This window comes from Sciurus carolinensis, chromosome 11 (genome assembly GCF_902686445.1).
Source record: "Sciurus carolinensis chromosome 11, mSciCar1.2, whole genome shotgun sequence".
Lineage (NCBI taxonomy): Eukaryota > Metazoa > Chordata > Mammalia > Rodentia > Sciuridae > Sciurus > Sciurus carolinensis.
The window spans coordinates 37,315,932-37,339,866 of record NC_062223.1 but is presented as its reverse complement, the minus strand read 5'-3'; the positions used below and the strand labels follow the sequence as shown (position 1 = coordinate 37,339,866).

The 23,935-nt window shown below is 36.6% G+C and overlaps 1 protein-coding gene across 3 annotated transcripts in view; it reads right to left on the bottom strand.

Annotated features, from left to right (window-relative positions):
• Positions 1-23,935, bottom strand: part of Lrrc4c (leucine rich repeat containing 4C) — a 1,170,008-nt gene that overhangs the window by 989,480 nt on the left and 156,593 nt on the right. For 2 of the 3 annotated variants that reach the window (XM_047517277.1, XM_047517278.1), the window contains exon 2: positions 20,724-20,846. The exons of the other annotated variant lie outside the window; for it this stretch is intronic. The gene's annotated coding sequence lies outside the window, so the exon portion shown is untranslated. The remainder of the gene's footprint in view (positions 1-20,723; positions 20,847-23,935) is intronic. 3 annotated transcript variants of the gene reach the window in all.

Sequence of the window (23,935 nt, the reverse complement as noted above, 5' to 3'; positions counted from 1 at the left end):
TATAACTATAATTAACTTCTAAAAAGCAACAAAAATTACTTCATTTCAAAAGTTATAAAGTCAACAAAGTGTCATTGTTGGCAAAAGAGTCAAGACTATCATTCACATGCCTATATCTTAAAAGAATCTTACAGGGCTGGTAAATGTAATAGTCCCCACTGCAGATTAGCTTTTCAAGCACCAACTGAATAAATCCAAGGATTTTTATTGCTTCCACTGTAAGTTTTCAGATTTCTTAGAAAGTAAAATATCAGATCACTGGATGGTTCTGAGGTACATTATGGTTATTAAAATGAAAAAGAAGAATAACAGAAATCTCCTAGTGCATACCTTTTATTTCCTTTAATTATTTTTCCACTAAAATTCAATCTTTGAGTTCCTGCCACTGTTTTTAAACTTGCTCTGAACAACACTTCTCCTGGTTCAAGTTTACCTAAATTGTGAGTCTCATGATGTGATAGATTGATCATACTTTTGCCCTGGAGATTTTAGGCTCATCTGCATTTCATCTTGTAAGATCTAGTGTGATAACAGGTTCAAATTCTTGATGAGGGAATAAAGAGGACACCATGAAATAGGTATCAGTTCTAACCAAGTCTTCTCACATCCCTGTCCAGACATCACAGTTAAAAATCTGTAAAATGAAAAGGCTAAGTTCTAACACTGCAGAGATCTCTGTCAGCTCAGCCAAGGACACTTTCATGATAAGTACATAACTTGCCCTCAGCTCCCAGTTTTCCAAAGTAGGGAATCAAGGAACTGCATATACTGGTGAGTTATGAATTTGGTGTATATTTATTATTATGGGGAAAAGGAGGAAAATTTTCAAATCATGAAATATTGCATAATGTGGTTTAGACTTAAAATTTGAACATCAAAAACTGAATCACCCAAAACTGAATAAACAGATTATTTGTCTAAAAATAAATACATCCTCTGTGATATACTGAAGGATCAGAATTGTTCAGATGACAGAAATCACATTTGATGAGTTATGCAAACCACTTTCCTCCAAGATCATCTACCTTTGAGAAGTATTGACTAAGAGTTCCAAGTTGAGGTTATTTGAAGCAGCCACTACTAAGACTTCACATCCTATACATCCTCCATGGTATAGAATTTTCCTTAAATTTATATTCTTTGAGACTGATGAGACTTGTTTAGCTAAAATTGATTTTTATTAGTCTAACTTCACTGCAAGTCTAGTTTCACTTTAGAGAACTCTTTCTTATGGATAAAGCTGTTATCATTTCAGATTTCTAAATAGAATCATCTAAATAGAATATACTTTTTTTTTTGGAAGTTCCAGGAATTGAACCCAGGACCTTGGGCATGCAAAGCAAGCACTCTACCAACCAACCTATTCCCCAGCCCCCTAAATTGGGTATACCAAGCAACTGCTTTCACCACTGCAAAAACAAGGCAGCATGACATCCAAATCTGGGGACATTTCAGAATGTTAAAACCATGCATGTAGAGTTATTTTGTGTTTAATATGTATAGAAAGCTGCTCATTTTCCTGAGCTTGACGACAGGGTAGCATTAACCCAAGAGAAACTTAACAAGAAATGAAAGTTGTTGTACTACTCCCTGAAAGCTCAACAGGGTTTGTCTTTGCCCCCCATGATGTTCCAGTGAACAGGCCATTTGGTTATCTGCCACGTGGATCTAGCACAGTACAGATGGATTATTTTCCCAAGTTTCCTGAATTATATTTCTCAAATTGATACCCTTTGGCCTTGAGAAAGTCCTGTGCCCTTATAGGTTAAAATAATCGGAGCTGGGTGGTGCTTAAAAGTAATTTTAAACTACTGTGGGCTAATAAAAAGGTACACAGTTGTGACTAAGGCTCAAAAGCCTGGGTCTAGTAGAGATTTTAAAGGGAATGACCCCAGGGGAAAACTAACAGATCTTGGTCCATTTATCCCAGGCAATAAATCATGACCTAGACAAATTGAGGCATATTGAGACTTGGTTGCTTAATGGATAATCCATTGACCTTTGAATCCCCTCGGATCCTTTTCTGTATTCATTTTAACATGCTAGGCAGTGCGTCACATGCTAGACAAAATTATTATTCTAGACAGAGGTGAGGTTGTAAAAGAGAACATCAGGGGCAATGCAGCTATTTTTCCCCGACTGTTTTTTTTTTTTTTTTTTTTTTTTTGATACTACCTTGAGAAACCTGAGAATAAGGTGAAGGGGAATTCTTCTCAGCACTTCATGTGGAAACTTCTCTTTTCCCACAACTCAAACTAAGACCCATCCAACAGTTCCACTACATTGCAATGTGCTGCTCATTAGATCTGGGACAGGTGGGAATGCCTGACTCCTCTATGTTGGGCCATTGCAAGCAGCCAGCACACATCAGCAACCTGATTGCAGACAGTCAATACAATTTCTTTTCTCACTTCAAGAAGCAGCATAGAGTGATAATATCCAAGACACCAAATTAAAGACTGATTTTAGGAGAAACAAAAAGACACTTTCTTTGTATTTCCTGTAACATGAAGACATAAAGTAAAGGAAGAATTAAAGTCAAAGCTCTGGACATGATAAAACTTACCTAAAAAAAGAAAAAATCTTAAAGGTAGTTTCATAGAAAGCAACTTGACTTTTTAAAATGCTGGCACTGTGTGTTTGTGTCTATATCCAAAACATTCTCACCTGCCACAGGAACACAATATCACCGCCAACACTCTTGTATGGCTCCGTCATTAGGGGTGATAACATAACCAAGTCCTGTGTATGCAAGTAATCCATCCATCAATCTAGGGAAATGAGCAAGTCTCACTCAGCCAAGGGGAAGTAACAAACACACTATTGTTTTCACTCTCCTGAACTCCATCCAAATTAGTAAAACAACCACCTACTCCACTATGGTATGTGTGTGGGTAGTTTAAATAATAACTATGTTGTTGTGTCAGTCGCATCAAACCCACCATATTGCCGAGTACCCCATCTGTGAATATGCACCTAGTTAGAAATCCAAAAAAGGAATATGGATCATACAAAACTAGATATTAGTAAAACTCAAATGATAGAATTAAAGCAATCAGCATCTATCCATACTGAGTAACCCATTCATAGGAATTATGTTTTTCCAGTTCTAGACAATGGAAGGTACTTTCAGTATCATAAAATAGCCATGTCTCATATGATGTATGCTGTTTCAAACTGAGGGAAACTGATGAAAGTCTGCTGAGAACACCATGAAGATCCACCAAAACTTAAACTCTTAGATCATATGATCTTCTATAACAGGAAAATTCTTTTTGTAATAGATCAATATGTGGAAGAAAAAGTCAGTAAGTGGAAGAGAATACATTACACAAAAAATCCCAGAGAACTTCTGATCAGTTCTCTCTTAATTACATAAAAATTTCAAGATTATCTGGGGTTTTTGGCATCTAAAACTTCTCACTGAGAAGCTGAACAGTGATACAGAACTCATAATTTAGGGGATAAATGAGGTTTAATCTAAAAAGGATGCTCATTACTTATTATTGAATATCCAAACAACTGTGAACATCTGAGTATTTAGGACTTGTTCTTGTGTTGTAACAAATAAAACAGCCTTTTTACATGTTGAGTTTCCAATAGAGCAAAAAAAAAAAAAAATAGTATGCAACACATTCTAATCACTCAGGAGATGAATAAGTAGAAGTAGAAAAATATTTTAAAAAATAGAAATTTTTCCAAAAAATAAAAAAATAGAAAATTTGAAAGAAAGTAAAGACATTATTAAAAAGGTAGGGCAGTGGTAAGAAAAAGAATGAGTTTCAGATGGCTGAGTCACCATTGGCTGAGACATTGGGCTGGGTGAGCACATTCCTCACAGGAAATAGATAGTACAATCAGCATAGTTAATTTGAGGAGAGTTTAATAAAGGGACTATTTATAAATGCGTAGTCAGATATAGGGAAGCTACAAGGTATAAGACAGTATTCAGGCTAGTGGCAGAAGAAAACGAGTTGTCTTCACTGCATCTGAAGCAGTGTGTAGAACACAAAAGAATTCCAAGATTTGTTTAATGTTGTTTTATAATTTATCCCTTGTTCTCCTCCTTTGTTCCACTTCCTGTCAGTGGAACACCAAGCTGTGAAATCCAACAGGAGGCCAAAAGACTACCAGTACATTTATTAAAAATTATTGCCAAGTGTATTGTTACATGACTGCATCTATAACTCTGCAAGTGCCTGAGTAGGTACTCTTGCCCCATAATTGTGCTTGATCTCAGCTTTCACATTTTCCAGGAGACTTCACTGATTTCCCATATGAAATTAGTAATCAATACCTGTTCCACAGAAAGTATGCAATAGAATACAAGTTGTTTTTCTTTCCTTATAACTATAAATCAATGTGTTTACGCTTGGTTTGTGCATGAATTTTAAAATTTGTGTCATTTAGGAAAAAAAAAAGGAAAAGCCTTATGGGCTGTTAATATTATATAGTGCACAAACAATACTTCCAGATTAGTAATGAAAGACTGAATGACTCATTATCTAAAAATAAGCAACAGGACACAGTTTTTAGTACACGATGTTGAAATAGGAAAACTGAGTTTCCATGGTGGCTTTAACCTGAGTATGTAAATCCCTGCTATTCTAAGCAACCAATTTCAGAATAATGAAGGACTTTAATAATCAATAAATTTTTGTGATGGTCTTGTGGGATACAGTTAGCTGAGGAAGGCTTTATTTGTGAGTAAGTGAACAGTACAGCGAGATGAGTTATCATTTGCAAGGTGCACAAGAACTTACAATCTACTTACTGTTGCCACTCTTCTCTCTTGGATACTTGAGTGTGCCACCTAAGGAGTAGACCAGACTGGATGTAACTTTAACAGGTGTTAATATCTATATTATCAACTGACCTGAGGAAGAAACCTAAAGAGAACTTCCTGACATACTTCAAACTAATCTTCTGACTTTATCTTACTATTTTTCTTCTTACACTCATTGGTAATGTTTAGCTTGCTAAAATTTATGGACAAGAGTCTGGTTGCATCTTATAGAAAGTCGGAGTACAGAAAATGTCGGTTGAGTTAAATTAAGTAAAAATGTAACTGACATAAAAAAGCCAACTATTTTCCCTGGGATTAAACAAAATAGGCAAGTTTTAACAATTACATTATTCTAAGCAACAAGATTAAAGTTTGTTCACATAAGAAATATGTTTCTTAATTCAAATTGAAGTAAGAATGTCCTGATGCTTGCTATGTCTTTTCCTGGCTCACAGAACCAAACTGCAGTGAGCCTGATTATATAAAGAAATACCATCATTTGTTGCTATTGAAAATACTGTAAAAATCAACATATCTTCCACTTTTGTTGGAGGTGATGAATAAAGAAATACGACTCATGAATTGCCAGCTTACCATTCGTAGGGAGAAGTGATACTAAAGTACTTTGATTTCCTAGTAGCATCCTTAGAAGGCTAGGGTCTTCCTGTTCTCCCCTTCATGTTCTGAGTACAAGATGGATCAGTAAGAGTTGATTATGTTGATGCTAGTGAGAATTTATATAAAAAATGAACCTTAACATTCTGGCAAGTCTAATTTCTCAAGTACACATAATACAGAATGGGGATTCAGAATTTCTTGGTCAAAAATTCATTTCCTCTTTTTTATATAAAGAGCATTTTCAATTTTTTTTTTTTTTTTCCCTGTATAAACACCAGCAAGTGTGATCGAACATTTGGGTTTTTTGTTTTGTTTTTTGGGGTGATACCAGGGATTGAACTAAGGAGCACTCAACCACTGAGCCACATCCCCAGCCCTATTTTGTATTTTATTTAGAGACAGGGTCTCACTGAGTTGCTTAGCACCTCACTTTTGCTGAGGCTGACTTTGAATTTGCGATCAACCTGTCTCAGCCTCCCAAGTCTCTGGGATTACAGGCATGTGCCACTGTGCCAGGCTAACATTTGATTTTTTTTTTTTTTACCTGGTGGACATAGATATGTTGTTTAACTATGTAGCAATTACATTATTCTCATAGAGTTTACATTCCCTATTGATTTTGGAAATATGCTCTTGATCTGATTAATTAATTCCTGTCTGTAGGTGCCTTTTGCTAAATGATTCTGTCTGCAAACTTGACCTTATGGAACACTCCAATTGACTTTTTAAAATTTTTCTTCCTTTGAACCTCTTTTTATTAGACTTGATAATCTGTGATCTACAAAAGGAAAGCATGGCTTAGCCATGTATGAGCAAGTACGGTTGAGAACTCTGAGGTAAATCACTTTACCAGATGACATGCTGGACATAATCATGACTGATTTATGAAGGTGGTTCTCTTGTGGAGTTAGCAGAGCATTCTCAGGGCACTTAGTCAAACAATCTGGGCTTCAGACTCATCTCTAAATCTTCCTGAGTAACCCTGAACTATTCATTTATCCACCTGTAAACATCACTTCTGTTCTTGAAAAAATGTAGCAATTCTACCTAATGATGTTTTTGACAAATATCAAATAAGATAAAGAAAATATGTGCATTTTAAGTTGAATGTATTATTCAACTATGAGTCTATAGGCCTGAGTCACATTTCCTTTGTTCTATTAATACTCAGTTTTTAACCTAGTGAATTCCATACCACAACCCAAAGGCTGAACTTCAATACCAAATACCCTTATGCACTAATTTCATATTTGGAATGTCATAGTAAGGTAATTTTGGACAAAATTCTTGAGACCTCTGGACTTCAGTTGCAGCATTTTTTAAATGGAGGAAATAGAACATTTTCACAGGGAGAGAATGCATCTCTCTCAGTAACCATTTGTCATTAATGAGTTCCAACTACCTTTCTTGGAATTTGCTCTCCTTGCAAAATAACTAACTCAACGTTGCCTTACCTGTTTCTAGAATTTACAACTCAGAAACCAAAGAGAATTCACAAAAGTTCACAAGAGAGTTACAAGGAAAGTTAATGGCTTGGAAAATAGCATGTGTGAAGGAAGCTTAGAGGACCTGGAACATTTGATACTGAGCAGAAGAGTGGGGAGGGGTGTTGTAAATGTCTTTTGAGAAATAAGGAAATGGAAACAGTGATCATCTCCTTCCCTTCACAAAGACAGAAAGCAATAAGTGACTACAATTACATGATTTTCCTGTATTGGAAGAAGGAAGGAGTATGGGCATTAATTCCCTTCTTCTTCCATAAGCACTGAGAAGACAGTGAAGACTGTATGGGCATTACTACTTAATATATATGTAGGGATGTATACATATGTGTATTAATATATATTATATATATTTATATATATAAAACCCACAAAGAAAAAACAGAAGTGGTATAACAAAAAAAAAAAAATCTAGGAAACTAGAAGCACACAGATAATCACTAGCTGACTCAGCAGACTAAAAAAGTTAAACCCTATTGCTGGCAGTAGGAAACACTAAAAAACAACTTTATTTTATATCATAGAACTCCATGTTGACCCAAGTACCTCAAATATTTAATACAGGAATCAAAATCAGAAAACAGGTAGCACTTGTGCATATTCACAGAACAGTGCATAGAGCCAAAAGTCCCAGGAATCTAATCAGTTTGGTTTAAACATGATTAACTAGATCGACTGAGAGACAAAGAAAGGAGGGAAGAAACAGAAAGCAAAAGAGGAAGAGAAAAACCTATTTGCCAGAAGATAAATAGCAACTTAACATTTTTCTTATGAGTGTAAAGGAATTGTATGGGGCATTCAAACTTTGAGTGATGTACTGGATTCCAGAGGATTCTGTACTGGCTCAGAAGAGTGGTTGGTGAGCTATATCCCCTGAGTGACAGAGTGACAACTACAACACCAGGGCAGTGGGGCGGGAGTGGATACACATGAATTCCCCATTTGCTTCTGGCATCACCCACCTTCCTAGAAATGCCATAGGACCATTGTTTCTGGAAGCAGTAACACAGCCCACACAGGTTTTCTCTTTATTTTTAAAAATTAATTGTGACTTGATAGTTATTTGTTCTTCCACAGAAGTCCCAAGTTGTGTGCAACACTTGAGACAACACCTGAGGCTATCATTTTGCTTGGCTACATAATTAGAGAAAGAGTTAAAATATGTTGAACTTTCATATTCTTGAGCTAACATGTGGACAAATATTACAACATATACTACTGAGACTGTTTGTTCAGTTTTGTTTTAATCTCCATTTGATTATGAACCGACTGTCAACAATGAAGAGTTAAATTATCTAGAGAACATTTGGGGAAATCAACAAATAGTTTGCTTGTTTTAGTCAGCCAAGGACAGGTAGCCTTTGACACATGCTCATATGCCAGACACTTGACAATTTTACTGGGAAACAGTACTTTGCAGGACTGCGTGGCAACCCTCATCAACACTGGCATTTCTGAAAAAGGAGAAGCAGGTGTTTTTGTTTGACTCCCTTTCAGTTTGATAGAATTTAATGGCTGTAGCTAAACGAAAACCTAACTAGACTTAAAGTCCCAACTTTCCATACTTTTATTCTTGTAGGGGAAAAAAGAATTTAGTCCAAGGAGAAAAAGGAATAAAAAATTCTTTGAAACTTCTATTTATTATACTTCCTCACAAAGAATAAATGTGAGAGCAATTGAAATGAGAGGAAAACAAACAAAATTAAATAGAAATGAAACGTGATTATGTGTTCTTTTAATACTCTGCTGGTTCTCTCATAAGTCATTCCTAAAGACGGAGATGCATAAGAAAAAGCTTTATCTTGATTTTAAAATCCTCTTAATGTAATTTGAAGCTCTTCCTCTAAGCCCCACATAGCAAAATGCAAATAATTGACTTCTTTTGGTGCCAAAATCTGTCTCCCTATCAGTGGCTTGTAGGAACAAGTTTCCCTTCTCTTGTTTTCTATATGCTTAATAACGATCTAATTTAGTCAAGTGCATGACCAAAGGAAAAATGATTGATAAGAAAAATATGCATGTTGTTGTGTTGGTTCAAGGAGAATTTCACCTCTTGGGAAAGAAAGTGGATTACCATTCCTGCTCAACAATGTAAGTGCTGTACAGAGCAATATATAAAATAGTCCAGTAAACAATTCACAAAGGCTAATCCACTCAGCACATACTGGGCCAGACCTCAAATTCCATTTGTTCTTGGCTATCATTCTGCATTTCCTTTAGCACTTAAAACAGCAGTATCTAGCTGTTAGCAAATAGTTCTTTTACAATAAGAAATACAAAGGGGAAGAGCCTTGTGCTAATGACTGTAACACATCAGTACCTATTCATAACCTATGAAATGGCATTTATATCTGTTCTTACTACTAGATAGTACTAAACCTGCAAGCTTTCTGAGATTTTCTTTTCTCTAATAACCAGGGGTAGCATTTAGATGAGGTAGGCAGTAGTCAATACAGTGAAAGAAACACGGACAATTTTCAATCACCATAGAGAAGAGATTATCTCCCAGACCTCAGTTTACTTATCTACTAAAGGGGAATCCCATCATATCATCATTTCAGGTACAGCAGCTGGTGATCAGTGAATGATAACAAGTCTGTGACTGCTTCAGGAGACACAGTCCTGTCTAAGATGCCACTTCTGGAGTCTGCCAAAAAGATTTCCTGAATGATTTTTAAAAACTACATCAATTTCCTCAAAATAGAGTGGAACAGAAGACTCAGAGATAAACTTACATACTTACAGTCATCTGATACTTGACCAAAGTGCCAAAAATAAAAGCTGGAGAAAAGACAGCCTTTTTAAACAAGTAGGACTGAGAAAACTGGATATCCTAATGTAGAATAATGAAACTAGATTCCTGTCTCTCATACTGCACAAAAGTCAAATCAAAATGGGTCAAAGGCCAAGAATTAGACCAGAAACTGCAACTGCTAGGAGAAAACATAGGCTCAAAACTCCAATATATTGACTCAGGCACCAACTTTCTTAACAAGAACCCTAAAGTTCAAGAATTAAAATGAAGAATCAGTAAGGAGTATGGCATCAAAAAGTTTCTGCACAGTAAAGGAAATGGCAAGGAGTGTGAAGGGAGAACTTAGAGAATGGGAGAAAATCTTTGCCAACTACTTCTCTGACAGGGAATTAACACTTAAAATATATAAAGAACTCTAAAAGCTTAACACCAAAACCAAAACCAGAAACAAATAACCCAATCAAGAAATGGTCAAAAGAAATAAACAGACATTTTTCAAAAAAAGAAACACAAAAGGCCAATGAATATGTGACAAAATGTTTGACATCCCTAGCAATCAGGGCCCTGCAAATCAAAACTACACCGAGATTTCATCTTACTCAAGATAGAATGGCAATTATCAGGAAGACAAATAGTAAATTTTGGAAAGGATGTGGAGGAAAATGTATACTCCTACGTGACTGGTGAGATTGCAAAGTAGTATGACCACTCTGGAAAGCTGTATGGAGATTCCTCCAAAACTAGGAATGGAACTACCATATGACCCAGATCTCCCACTCATCAATATTTAACCCAAAGAACTAAAATCAGCCTACTCTAGTGATACAGCCACGTCAGTGTTTATAGCAGCACAACTCACTATAGGCAAAATGTGGAACCAACCCAGGCACCCATCAAGAGATGAGTGGATTAAGAAAATGTAGAATGTAGTTTTACTCAACCATAAAGAAGAATGAAATTACAATATTTGCATGGAAATGGATGGAACTGAAGGATGCTAAGGTAAGTGAAATAAGTCAGACTCAGAAAATGAAGGGCCAAATGTTTTCTCTCATATGTGGAAACTACAGCCCAGCAAGCAAATAAGGTGAGGGTGGTGTTGGGTATCATAAAGACATAGGGAAGATCAATGGAGTAGAGAATGGGGATTGAGAGGGAAAGGGGAGGGAAAGGGGAGGAAATAAATATGACAAAATTATACTATATGCATGTATAAATATACACTGTTAATTTTACCTTTATTATAGCCATTAAAAAACAGCTAAAAAATGAGTGAAAGGTAGACCAATAGAGTAGAGAAAGGTGGATAGAGGGAGGGATAAAGGGAGAAAAAGGACTGGGCACTGGGAATTGAAATGGAATAATTAAACTCCACAGATGTATGATTATGTCAAAACAAACTAACAATTATGTATAACTATAATGCACCAATAAAAGTAAAAATAACAACAAACTTCTTATCTTTCTCCCTCTCTCTCTCTCTTTCTCTCTCTTTCTTTATTTCTCCAGTAGGAGGAATGGCATTTGCACAAAGTTGAAAATGAACATATTTGCTAAAAAAAAAAAAAAAAAAAGGATTTAAAATCTCAGACCTTCCCTTGCTTATTATGTGACCTCAAGTATGTTGCTTAATAAAATAAATTCCAGTTACCTTAGAAAGGACCTTAAGTAACAGTCACCCTATTATTGGACCTTATATGGTAACCAATACTTGGTTAAATATCTGGGAATAATGTAAATACTTAATAATTTTAGCTATTTGTATTAGTATGAGTAGTGAAAGTAACATAAATAACATGCACACATTCTCTGCCACAAATCATGTTCTTAGTCACTTGCACACACTTCTTGGAGCCCCATATCTTTCTACAGCTGTCTCAGAACTAGACTTTCAATGTGACCCTGTAGGCAAGTGCTTACTTTTGAAACTTGCACTATATCAATGCTTTATGCCTGAAAACACTATATTAGATCCATATTGTGGTTTCATTCAAAACAAAGTTCAGGCAATTCTCTTATAGAACCTACTATGTTCTGGAGTCTTCCTCTCAGCCTTCCTTAAAAGTATATTGTGGAATACTTGAAGGTAGGTCATTTTCCAACTGGATCTTAGATAAGAACTCAGCACTGGCCTGCACCTTGACTACAGCCTTGTGAGCAGGGACCTGGCTAATGTGGCCTGGATTGTTGATTTACAGAAATGCTGAGATAATAAATGCATGTTTTTTAAACAACTAATTCTGTGGTAACACTGTTATGAAGCAATAAATGAATTAATAATAGAGTACCAAATATACTTTGAGTAATGCTTATGTGCTTAATTAATTAAAGTAATCTGAGAATAGAAAACTGAAGTATCTTTCAGTTTTCCACATCCACGCCATATTATACTTAATGCATATTTGTAAGATTTTTTTTGTTGTCTAGACTAAAAATTGGACTTTGACTATTGTAATTCCTTTACCCATATATCTACTAGAAATAAACCATTTTGGTGTATAGATATTACTTCCCATATACATGAACAGGTCATATCTGAGTAAAAATAATTCACTTTGGGTTATAACCAATGAGTGATGTGCAAAAGGAACATAGAAACCTTCAATGCCTCAGTGCCTAAGACTGAGAACAATAAGATCCATCAGTACTTTGAAAAGTGTCATATTCTGCTGGTGCTTCTCTTAATATAATCATGGACAGCTCTAGAATGATTACAGAAAAAAGACAAAATACTCATAACCATGAAGAACAAAATCTTTAGTCTTACAAGGAAAATCATTTTCTTTCTATTAAGTGTGGTCTAGAGAGGGTTTGTCATGGCCAAGCTGTGAATCACAAATGTGCTCTGCTTTAATCCAAGGGGAAAATTTTTTGGGACCAAATTAGTAGGTAGGCTTAGAGTTCATGGTAGTTGGTAGAGATTGAAACCTGATAATACCTTGGAGGGAAAATATTAAATGATATCTAAGTTATTCATCTAGAAAGACTTTCACATTAATTGAGCCCAGAGACCATGCCACTGGATTTATGAAGGGCAACTCATAATGGGTAAGATGTGAGTGCTCTGTGAGAAACAAAGGACCTGTGTCTGGGGAGGGGATCTGACTCTAATTCTTTCTTGCTTTCTTTTCCTCCTAAGAAACATATTCATTCCTTCAGGTGCTTTGACTCTGTTCACTCTTTATCTAAGCTGTCTTGCCCACAGCCCAAACACACCAGGCCTCTGAGTTCAAGCCACAGAAGGGAAGGGGATGACCCTGTCTGAGACATCAAGGGAAGGACCGAGAGGGAGAAGGAACTAGTTTATTAAAACTCCAACTAGAAGGAGAGCAAAGCTGCAATCTAATTAGTGTTTAATGACTGTGCTCAAGTCAGAATGTCAGTCCTGGACCGCTAGGGAGAAGGCAGTCTGGCTTGGAGAGAGAGAGAGAACATGGACAGGGAAGATGACATGGTCGATTATTGTGGTCTGTCTCTCTTGTGCCAATTGCTAGAGCTACTGAAGCATGCTGATTTCCCTGAGAAAATCAAGGATGACTGAAAATACTGACTTTTTCTTTAGACTACTACCATTCTGCTGAATTACACGAGAGGATAAGTGCCTACAGGCTCCTGAGTGTTTCTAGGATTGCAAACCAAATATTGCCATTAGCACCCACATTTTAAACAACTGTTCTGTGTCCATCAAGGAGGACTGTAGCCAAATCATTTTGGCATAGGAAAGCATTGATTAAAACAGAACTGAGCTCAAACTCTAGTTTTACCAATTACTAACTGGACAGCTGACTATATAAATCTGTTTTTATATAATAATAAACAGGTAGTGGGTGGTTGGCTGGATCTCTCTGAGCCTCTGTTATTTCATTAAGATGTAAATATTAATATCCATCCTGAGAGAGTTTTGCAAAATTTAGATTCAACAGATACAGAACATATAGCATAGGACTTTAGCACATGTTGGAAATTCAATATATAATAACTCTTTATCATCATCTGTAAACTGTCATCCAAACTGTCCCATCCAAAGACTTTATAATTTCACTTAAGTACAGAATGTCACTCTGAACATATCCATCCCATCACTAATCATTTATTTTCCTGAATCAGTTTTGCAGATTACTAAGATGCATTTACTAAGATGTTCTTTGTATTAAAGAAGCTGCCTTGCTTCGGAATTCTCATGACCAACTACTGCTAGGAATATTAAAATAAAAACAAATTGTAAATAAGTAGTAGAGTTAAGTGAGTCACATAAGTGAGAGGACTGGGTCTTGGTCTTCAGTCAGCTTTCATGGAACAGTAAGCACAGACCCATGTAAGAACAGACACAGAATCTGTTCTTATGACCTACTTCTCTGGTGCCCATCCAATTCCACAGAAAACATTTTCAGTGCGAGAAATTGACATTCCTGCCAAATAAAACATGGCTTTCCTTTGTAGCTTACAGAAGACATTCTCTTTTTCTTCTTCAGTACTTAGTTCCACAACTGTGGCCATCAACCAGGCACTGTTGATGAATGATGTCTTGGTTACAGCACTTGTTTCTTAGGTTGTAATAAATGATGAACATTTTAGAGGACAGAGTTGGTAGAGTTGGTTCCTTCTGCAGGTATCCACTCTCTGCCTCTCTCTTAGCTTTTGGTGACTACTGGGAATTCTTGGTGCTCCTTGACTTATAGAGTCCTCACTCCAATTTCAGTCTGTGTGTGTCTATGGGTCTTTAATTTACCTCTGTTCTTTCATACATCTGTTCACTGGACTTAGAGCTCATCACAGATACAGAATGATCTTATCTAAAATGTTCAGTTTGATTCCATTTGCACAGACCATGTTTCTAAATAAGAGTCCATTCATAGTTACTAGGGATTAGAACTCAGACACATCATTCTCAGGTACACTACTGATTCTAGGGTAGTTGCCTCATGTACTAACCACACGGCTTATTCAACATTTCTAAATTCTTATCTTTCTATAGTCCACTTTCCCCAATCCTGACCTAAAAATATTTAAAAATATAATCCAGATGCTAGCACCCCCCTAATCAAACCACCCCTAAGGTTTTCCACTGAAGACCAGAATAAACCACATATCCTCGCCCTTGATACTCTAGACCCCACCTCAATATTTTCCTCCCCAACTTTCTCCATAACTCTCCTCTCCTCCTCCTTCAATCCTCTGTTCCACAGACACTGAGAAGTTACTATACCTCCTGTTCTTGCACTTCTCTTCCCTGAGATCATCCACAGTTGATTCTGGTTTATCATAGTCCAGCTCTCAACTATTAAGTTTTGGTTCAGTTGTAACTTTCACAAAGAAGCTGTCCAGGTCCCCACTACCTGAATGACTCCAACTCCTCATAGTTACTCCCTGTCAAGATCTGTACAATAGCCTTCAAGCATGTATCACCACCTAAAATCACCTTATTTATATTTCAAAGTACACACTCCTTGACACACTGTACTGGAGTGTAAGGGCCACGAGAACAGGAGCTAGTTTGCTTAACCACCATTTCTCCTATACAACACCAGTGTTTGAAACATAGTAGGTGCTCAACAAAAGTTTTGTTCAATAAATGAAAAAATGACATCACTTTGTCTCAAAGGGAGGAGAAGCAGTAAGGAAGGAACTAGTGAAAGTTGTTAAGTCACCACCATATGCTTGTTTTATTAATAGATAATAGCTCATTTAATTTTCACTCTGAACCTATTCAATAGTTTCTATCATTTCTTTTGTATGTGATGGAGACAGGCTAAATGATGTTCTCCACATCCCATATATGGGATGATAAAATTTTATCAAAACCATGATAGGCCTGACTCCAGTGCACAAGGTCTTTAACTCATACTGGAGAAATGTAAGGAAAGGAAGTGTTACAATGAACCATCAGACATATAATAGACACTAGACTGGTGGTTAAATTGCTCCATCTTATTAGTACAAAACCTCTCAGGTGCTTCCAGAAGGTACAGTGATTTTCTTTGACCTTGTGGTAATGCTATGCACTCCTATGGATTTGGTATAGAGGAAAAGCTGGGATGCAGAAGTATCTAACCAGTTTCAACAAGTTAGCTCAAAATAACTGGGGTGGGTGGTTGCTTTTCACATGGGTAAATTTAATTAGCATTGTGGGTGGCTAAGAACTGATGCAGACCTCCTCTGGCTGCTGTACAGAATTATCCAGGGATACGTTTAGCATTTCTCAAAATGTGCCTCTGATCTTCATTAAAATCACAGTGAAATAGGGTCTCAGGTGCCTCAGTCAGGAGAATTTAGAACCAATACAAAGAAGAAAATTAAATTTAAGATAAATTGAATAAGGTATTTCTTCAACTCTGTAATCTGTTAGAAAACTATCATATCTGAGTATATAGGCCTACAGTACACTTGGAAAAGCTTTTCAAGTCACATTAGCTACTGTGGTTTGTTGATGAAACACATTCACATACTTCATAGCATTTATAAAAAGGAATATGTTAAATGCTGAAAGAATGTTGGAAAAGAATTGCAAGGAAGACACACTCTTAAGAAAATGAATGTTTTCCCAAGTCCCTGTCTTTCAAGAAAATAGGTATATTTTCTTCCCAATTTACCCTCCTGGTTTTGTACCTGATGTTGGTACCTTCACACCACACTTGATCATTATCAGAGCATTTGCTTCTTACAATAGAAGATTAATCATTTCCCAAGGACATCCATGATCAGTTGCATAAAGTATTGATCAGAACCAATCTAGTCCTCACTCTGAGCCGGATACTTGTTTCATATTAACAATAGGAACAATATGCTTTTTAATATTTAAAAAAATATTAATATAACCTTCTATGAATTAGTTACTGGTCAAGCAAATAAGAGCAAAGCACCTGCTCTCTTAGAGCTCATATTCTAGTGAAGAAAATTCATAATAAATGCAACTATAAATGGGTAGAAAAATCAATTCTATGCAGTAGACTGCTAATAAGAAAAAACATTATCAAATGTTAGCAAGGATGTAGAGAAACTGGAAGCTTTCCTCACCATTGGTGGGAAGGTAGAAAGGTGCAGCTATAGAAAATAGTATGGACGTTCCTAAAAAATTAAGTATAAAAGTACCATACATATCCAGAAATCCTACCTCTGGGTAAATATCCCCCCAAATTGTAGTAACTCTCTTAATGAGGTATGTATACCCTCATGTTCATTGAAGCATTATTCACAATAGTTAATATTTGGAAACAATTGAAATGCCCATTAACACATGAAGAGATGGGGAAAATGTGGCATATACTTATAGCATAATGTTAGGCATGTCTAAATAAAGAAAATATTACCACTAACAACAACATGGATGGACCTTGAAGACATTATGCTAAGTGAAATAAGCCAGTCATGGAAGAACAAATAGTGCATAATTCCCTTTATATGAGATATCTAAAATAGTCACAGTCATGGAAGTAAAGGACAGAATGGTAGTTTCCAGGAACTGAGGAAGGGGAAAGTGGGGAATTGTCCCATAATGGGTATAAAGTTTTAGCTATGCAAGACGAATGAGTTCTCAGAGATGTGCTGTGCAGCATACAGCCTTTAGTTAACAATATGGCATTGTGCACTTTAAAATACATTAAGAAGACAGAGCTCATGTTAAGTTTTCTTATAACAAAACAAAAAAGAACAAAACAGAACACAAGGACATTTTTAGAGGCGATGGGTATGTTTAGAACATTGTGATGGTACCACAAATGTAAGCATATGTCCAAACTCATCAAAGGATATGCACTGAATATATGCAATTTTTTATATGTAAATTACACCTGAATACATTTTTTAAAGGAGGAAAATATGAAGTTGTTAAGAGGATTTAGAGGGATGATAAGATGCCAACATCTATTTAAATATAAATCTGAAAAAGTGCAAGTACATGGTCTATAGGTAGTTGAAGGGTGAGGTAGAAATGGGAAGAGGAAATATCAATTCCCCCACTTTGTAGCATGCTTGGCACGTCAGGATAAAGTAGGGATGCTGGGTTGTTAGAGAGGAGTGAGCGAGGAGAGAGAGGTGAGAAGAATGACTGACTGCTTAGAATGCACCTACCTTGGGAAGGCACATGGGAAGGAAATTCAACGGATGGTTTTGAATGGTGAACTGATGTGACACAATGAAAATTTTAGCAGCACATCTGTAGAGTCTGTGTTAAGAATGAATTGAACAGGACAAAAGGCCAAAGAAGAACATTAGTAAGATACTCACTGTGCTCCAATGATGGTGACTTAGCCAGGGTGGAGCAGCAGTGGGGTGGTAAGAAGTTGCCAGATTGTGTAAGGTTTGATAAGGGGCCAGAGGTAGAGAACAAAGAGAGAAAACAGGGATGATGTCCAGAGTTTTGGTCTTAGAATTGGGTGACAGGTACTAGTAATTACTTGAATGCTACTTTATTAAACTTAAAAGCAAAAAAGAATGAAAGAATAATCAGTGAAGGATTACATTTTCCCATCATTATTGTCCTTTCATATACAAAGGCAGAAGAGTGGGACATGGTTTCATTTTTGTTGTTTAAATTAATTATGCTGCCTTGCTCAGAATTGTTTTAAAGCAGATCACTGGGACTATAAAATATGTGAAAACAGCATGAATTAGAAATGGAACAAAAATGGCCTTTGGCCCACTGCTAAGAATTGATCCCAGGGGTGACAAAAAGTCTTGCATGAGGATTGTACAAGGATATTCAGTTCTACACTCTTTGTTATAATAAAAAATTGGCAATGGCTTAGTCAAATTAGTCATTGTACATTATGAAAATCACTACCATGAAATCAGAATTATAAGGAACAGTATAGGAAGATGTTCACCATATATTGTGCAGAAAAATGTTCAAATAAACAAAAAGAAGTGTGAAGTATTGTTTCCTCTACAAATACATATATTCAGAAGAAAAAATTATAAATGTACACCAAATCATTAAAGGTGATTATCCCTGAATTGAGAAATGATGGAATAATATTAATGAATATTTCTATATGCATTTATAAGAAAAACTATGACAACCCTATGATAAAATGCTATTTTTTAAAGTGGGGAGATAAAAGAATTAAGAAAAAATAAGTGTAAGCAACAAAAGGAAGCTGTTAGCCTAGACATTAACCAACCTAATGTTCTATCCACTTACTTCAGTGATATTCAGATTTATCTCTAACAAAGGTGGCAGTGAAGACTCAGAGACAGACCTTATTAATTACTAAATTCACCATGCCCCAAAATGAAAACTAAATTTATTGGTATGAGAGTGTGACTTGACATACTTAGGTCCTTCTCACTTACACAGATGCAAAGGTAGGTGATGGGGCAGATCCTTACCTCCAGAGATTTTCTGGGGTCCAGTCTTTTCAACCATCATCCACACAGGACAGCCAGACTGTGTTTTAGTTCCTAACACAGGGAGTCATGTTTTCAACACACATGGTTGGCACCAGTCCTTGTTTCAAATACTCTCCCTTGTATTTTTTAGCTTAAAAGTTCTGACTTTTTACATCAGTTTAAATTTCACTTTATCACATGAGAATTACTTGGCTTCCCAATAATAAATGATTGACCTGTAACTCCCTCTTGGCATCTTATCAAAATTTGTAATTGTATAGTTATTTTCATGATAGTTTTTGAAAACACTCTTTCCCCCTTTGGATACTCTGGTAAGCAAAGATAATATCTTTACCTACACACCCCCCACACTGATCCTCCACATCCTGATCCTTGAAAAAGGTGAATGAATATGTCATATCACAAGGCAAAAAGGATTCTGCAGAAGTGATTGATCTGGAAGATTATTTTTGACTATCCACATGGATCCAACTTAATGACAAGAATCCATACAAGGGTAAGAGGAAGCAGAAGAGTGAGAGAGAAGACAGGATATATTAGTCAGGTTTTTCACTGCTGCTGTGACTAAAAGACCCGACCAGAACAACTGTTGAGGAGGAAAAGTTTATTTAAGAGCTCACAGTTTCAGAGGTCTCACTCAGTCCATATGTAGCCTGCTACATCATGGCGGAAAAGTATGGCAGAGGGAAGCAAACAGAGAGTCTCCACTTATCAGATACAAATATATACCCCAACACAAGCCCCAATTCCCATCTCAAGTCACACCCTACCACTTCAGTTACCACTCAGTTAATTCCTATCAGGGGATTAATTCACTGATTATGTTAAAACTCTTATGACCCAATCATTTCTTCTCTCACTTTCTTGCATTGTCTCACATGTGAGATTTTGGGGATCACTACATCTAATCCATATCACAGGAAGATGACACCAGCAGACATCAGAGCCATGGAAGGCCACAAGCCAAGGAACACAGGAAGTTTTTGGTTTCCCTTGGTTTTTCAAAGGAAAAAAACAAGGTAAATGATTCTGTCCTTGAGGACTACAGGAGGAAAACAGGCTTATTGACATCTCAATTTAAGCCAGGTGAAATCCATTTCAGACTTCTTATCTCCATAAGGTTAAGATAACAATTATTCTGTTGTTTTAAGTCACTACATTTGTCATGTTACGGCAGTACAAGAAACTAACACAGATGCCAAATATCTTGAACTGTAATCTTATCCATTTGGTTCATCACTGAAGCTGCCAAAATATCTTGTGCATAGTAGGATTTATTTATATATATATATATATAATGAATATTTGAGTGAACTGAGTTGGCATTTACTCTCAAAACAACTTCAAAGTGATGTGCAGGGAGAGAGGGGGTATAAACACTAGAGCATCAAAAACAGGCATTTAAAAACATGATCCTCTATGCAATCCTTAAATCCCTCATGAATTGTCCAAAGATTACTGATCTTATATAAATGAACATCAACTGTAGCTCCACTAAATATTTTAAATCACCCCAAAATTCATACGTGAAATTTTCAGAATAAATATGTGGGTATATTTTGTCTTTTCGAAGTTATTCTAGATCTTCAAGGAAGAATGTGATCTTGGAAAATGCATTTCCATTTAGTCAAAAGTAAGGCTATGAGACCAATGATACCCATACTTTGCCATTCCCATCCTGTACCAATAATCTTTTGTTGTTACTTTGACTTACCAGGTCAGATCACCAACAGCATAGTAGTAAAGGAGGTCTAAGTTGTAGGCCCAGATGCTGACGAATGAGCTAGACTTCAGGGTGAAAGCAAATATCCACAGAGATGCAAGTGGCATCCAGTACCTGCAAATTCATTTGAAATGTTTCAGCTTCTGCTTACAATTATACAAATTATTTTTAGAGAACTGGATATTTGGCTACCCTTGTCTCCTTTTCTTAAGTTTATTCAGGTTCATGAGTAACAAACTTTCAACCAGCTCTTTTGAATGCTTCCTATAGTTTGGTTGTTCTTCAAGGAGATCATTTATCAGAATAACCTGGAGAATTTGTTCAAACAGATTCCAGGGTCCCTCCTTCTGTGGTTCTGATTCAGAAGGTTTCTGGTGGGAGCTGGATTTTGCATTTCTACAATTTCCCCAATCATGCTGATACTGGTTCCAGGGAATCACTGTTGAAGAGGAGGCTGCTGGTGTCCCCTCCCAGGGAGGTCCAATTTACCAGCCATTGTGAGTGATAGCAAAAAGCATGCTATTGTACGTAACTCTCTTTCCTGTTTTATCCTGGTCCCCAGATCAGAGATAGCTTCCTTTCTGCGAGGTGACAGGCACACCACCCATTCCTAATTTAACCCCACTCCGTCACACACACACACACATACACACACATGGCAATAACTTCCTGAGATTGGCACAAGAGGGCATAATCTTGGCCTCCATCTGTGAGTTGCAATTCAAGTTCCAGGACTTCTCAAGGGTCAACTCAAGGCTAGGCTTTGGCTGAGATCTCCCTCTTGTTTAGGACCCTTTCCCCTATCTGCACTTCTTCTGACCCCTTTTTCCTGAGACTATGTCCTTAATAAATTACTTGAATCAGAATTTTCATTGCAGCCTTTGCTTCCAGAGAAACAGACCTATGTTATTTTCCTTTCAAAGGGCAACTTGTCTCAATGCACAATGACTAGCTTGCTCCTTGGACATCATCAAATGGGAATAAACACTAACATAAAATGAGCACAATGTCCCTGTAGAAGAGCGAGGCTCCTGATAAATAAAATGCGGCCATCAATAATAATTTTTCAACCCCTTCCTCCACTCTGACCAAAAAACATTCTTAGATTTCTTCAAGTCTGAACTCAAACTTTTATGTCCTTAGAGAAGACTCATTTTCCCCCCACTTTGGTCTCTCAGATTAAGGCTCATTTCTCTGTTTTATGCTGTTTTAATTCCTAATATGTAAAGAGCATAAAACATATCATGGTTTTCTGTAAATATTTTATATTCTGTATTTTTTTAATTTACTATCTGTCTCCCCACTGGACAGTAAGCTCCAGAAAAGCAAGAAAAGACTCAACTTCAAGGTGTTACGTAGTGCTTACTCTAAAGTATAGACATGATATTTATTTGCTGAATGAATAAATGCTTAAGGAAACGACAATTCCTGAAAGTATGGAAGACATCACAGTTGTCAGTATGAAAGTCAGATTTCATCCTCTGGTATGTGAGGCAAAGATAAATAAAATGGACAAATAAGAAATATAGCTATCTTCCCCAGACCACAGAAAAAAAGACTTGACTAGCACTGGCTGGGCAGAGGGGAAATAAAGAATTTCAGAATTTGGAGACTATGTTCTCATCCATTAGACCAGTTTTTGACTTTGTATTCATGATTTGTATAAAGTACAAATCATGTTCTAAGTAAAAATATGAAATTTGTGATACAAGTTGTGACTTCCCACCTCAGGCTAGGCTCAGCCCACCTTTTGCCTTGTGTGATGAGGTTACTTTCATGGACTTTTGTGTTTATGGTAAAGGCATGTGCCTGTCATTATGAGGAAACGTTCCTTACTTGGTGCTCTACCATGCAGTTTTTAAATGGCTCCACATTCGCTAGATAATCAAAGACTGAGATGCAAGTGTGCATACTACTGTTCTCTCCATGTCCTTCTAGTACAGAAGCGTCAAATCACAACATTACCACAATAAACCGCGACACTTGTAACCTATAAAACCTATTTTGAACTTGAGCATGAGAAAGATGGAAAGGCAGGAAATCTAATGAATAATTGTTGGAAAGCTAACTAAGTGAAGAAAATGCAAACCAAAGACATTAAAAATCAATTTAGAAACAAATAGCATTTTGTCAGACTTAAGAATTATTCATTAGAGGCAGGAGTTAAGGTACATTCAGATCACCGAGAAGATAATACAGAAAATGAGACTTCCAGAAAATAATTAACAGCCTGGTGATTTCTCCTTTTCCATTTAACTTGGAAATAATCTCACAAATACTTTCTCTCTCTCCCTCTCCCCCCACCACTCTCACTCTCATACACACACACACGCACACACACATATACACACATATTCTTCCTGGGAATAAATCAAGTCACCCCCAGTAGTGCTAAAATCCAAAGTGCCATGCTGGAGAGCATTAAGGAATTTACTGAAATGGATATGGACTGCCTCCTCTGAGTCATCAGGTTTTAAATAGAAATGAGATAGTAAATTTCTGCCCGCATCACACTGTGTGTCTTCTCTGATTCACTACTCTCATTCATCTTGCTGCTCTCTAATTTGTAAAGATGCAGGCAATGTATAAATATTCATGGCAGCTCTGGAAATAGACTGCACAGCGCTCAGTCTTCCGTTAGAAATGGGCAGAACATCAAATAGGGCTGGAGATGAGTCTCAGAATGATACACTTGGTTTGTCACTGGATGAAGGAAAAAAGAATGGCATGATTATGTCAGAGAAAAATTTCATAGCTGGACCTGTAAGCAGGTCTCCTCACTGTCACTTAAGCCAGTGGCTCTCAAACCTACTACTCACCAGAATCACCTGGGAAAGGAATTGAAATTAGCAAAGTGTAAGTCCCCTGCCCAAAGTTCCTGATTTAATCCACTGGGTTAACACTCACTTATTCAATTATTGGCAAGGCACATTAAGCCACTCTGGAGAACTTGAGTTTGTGGGCAACATGCTCAAGGATGAAAATACAAAGAAAAATTCAATCAATATACTATAAATGTTTTAATAGAAATAGTTTCAGGGTGTGTTAGAGCACAAAAATGGGACCAGTGAGCTATTTTATTTTTCTCAGAAAAATGGAACATGGTTCTCAAAAGTGTTTTAGAAGCCTTAATGGACATATGGGGATACATGGGGTGTATGAGCAGACAGAGTGGTCATGTCAAAGGAAGTTTACAGCCAAGA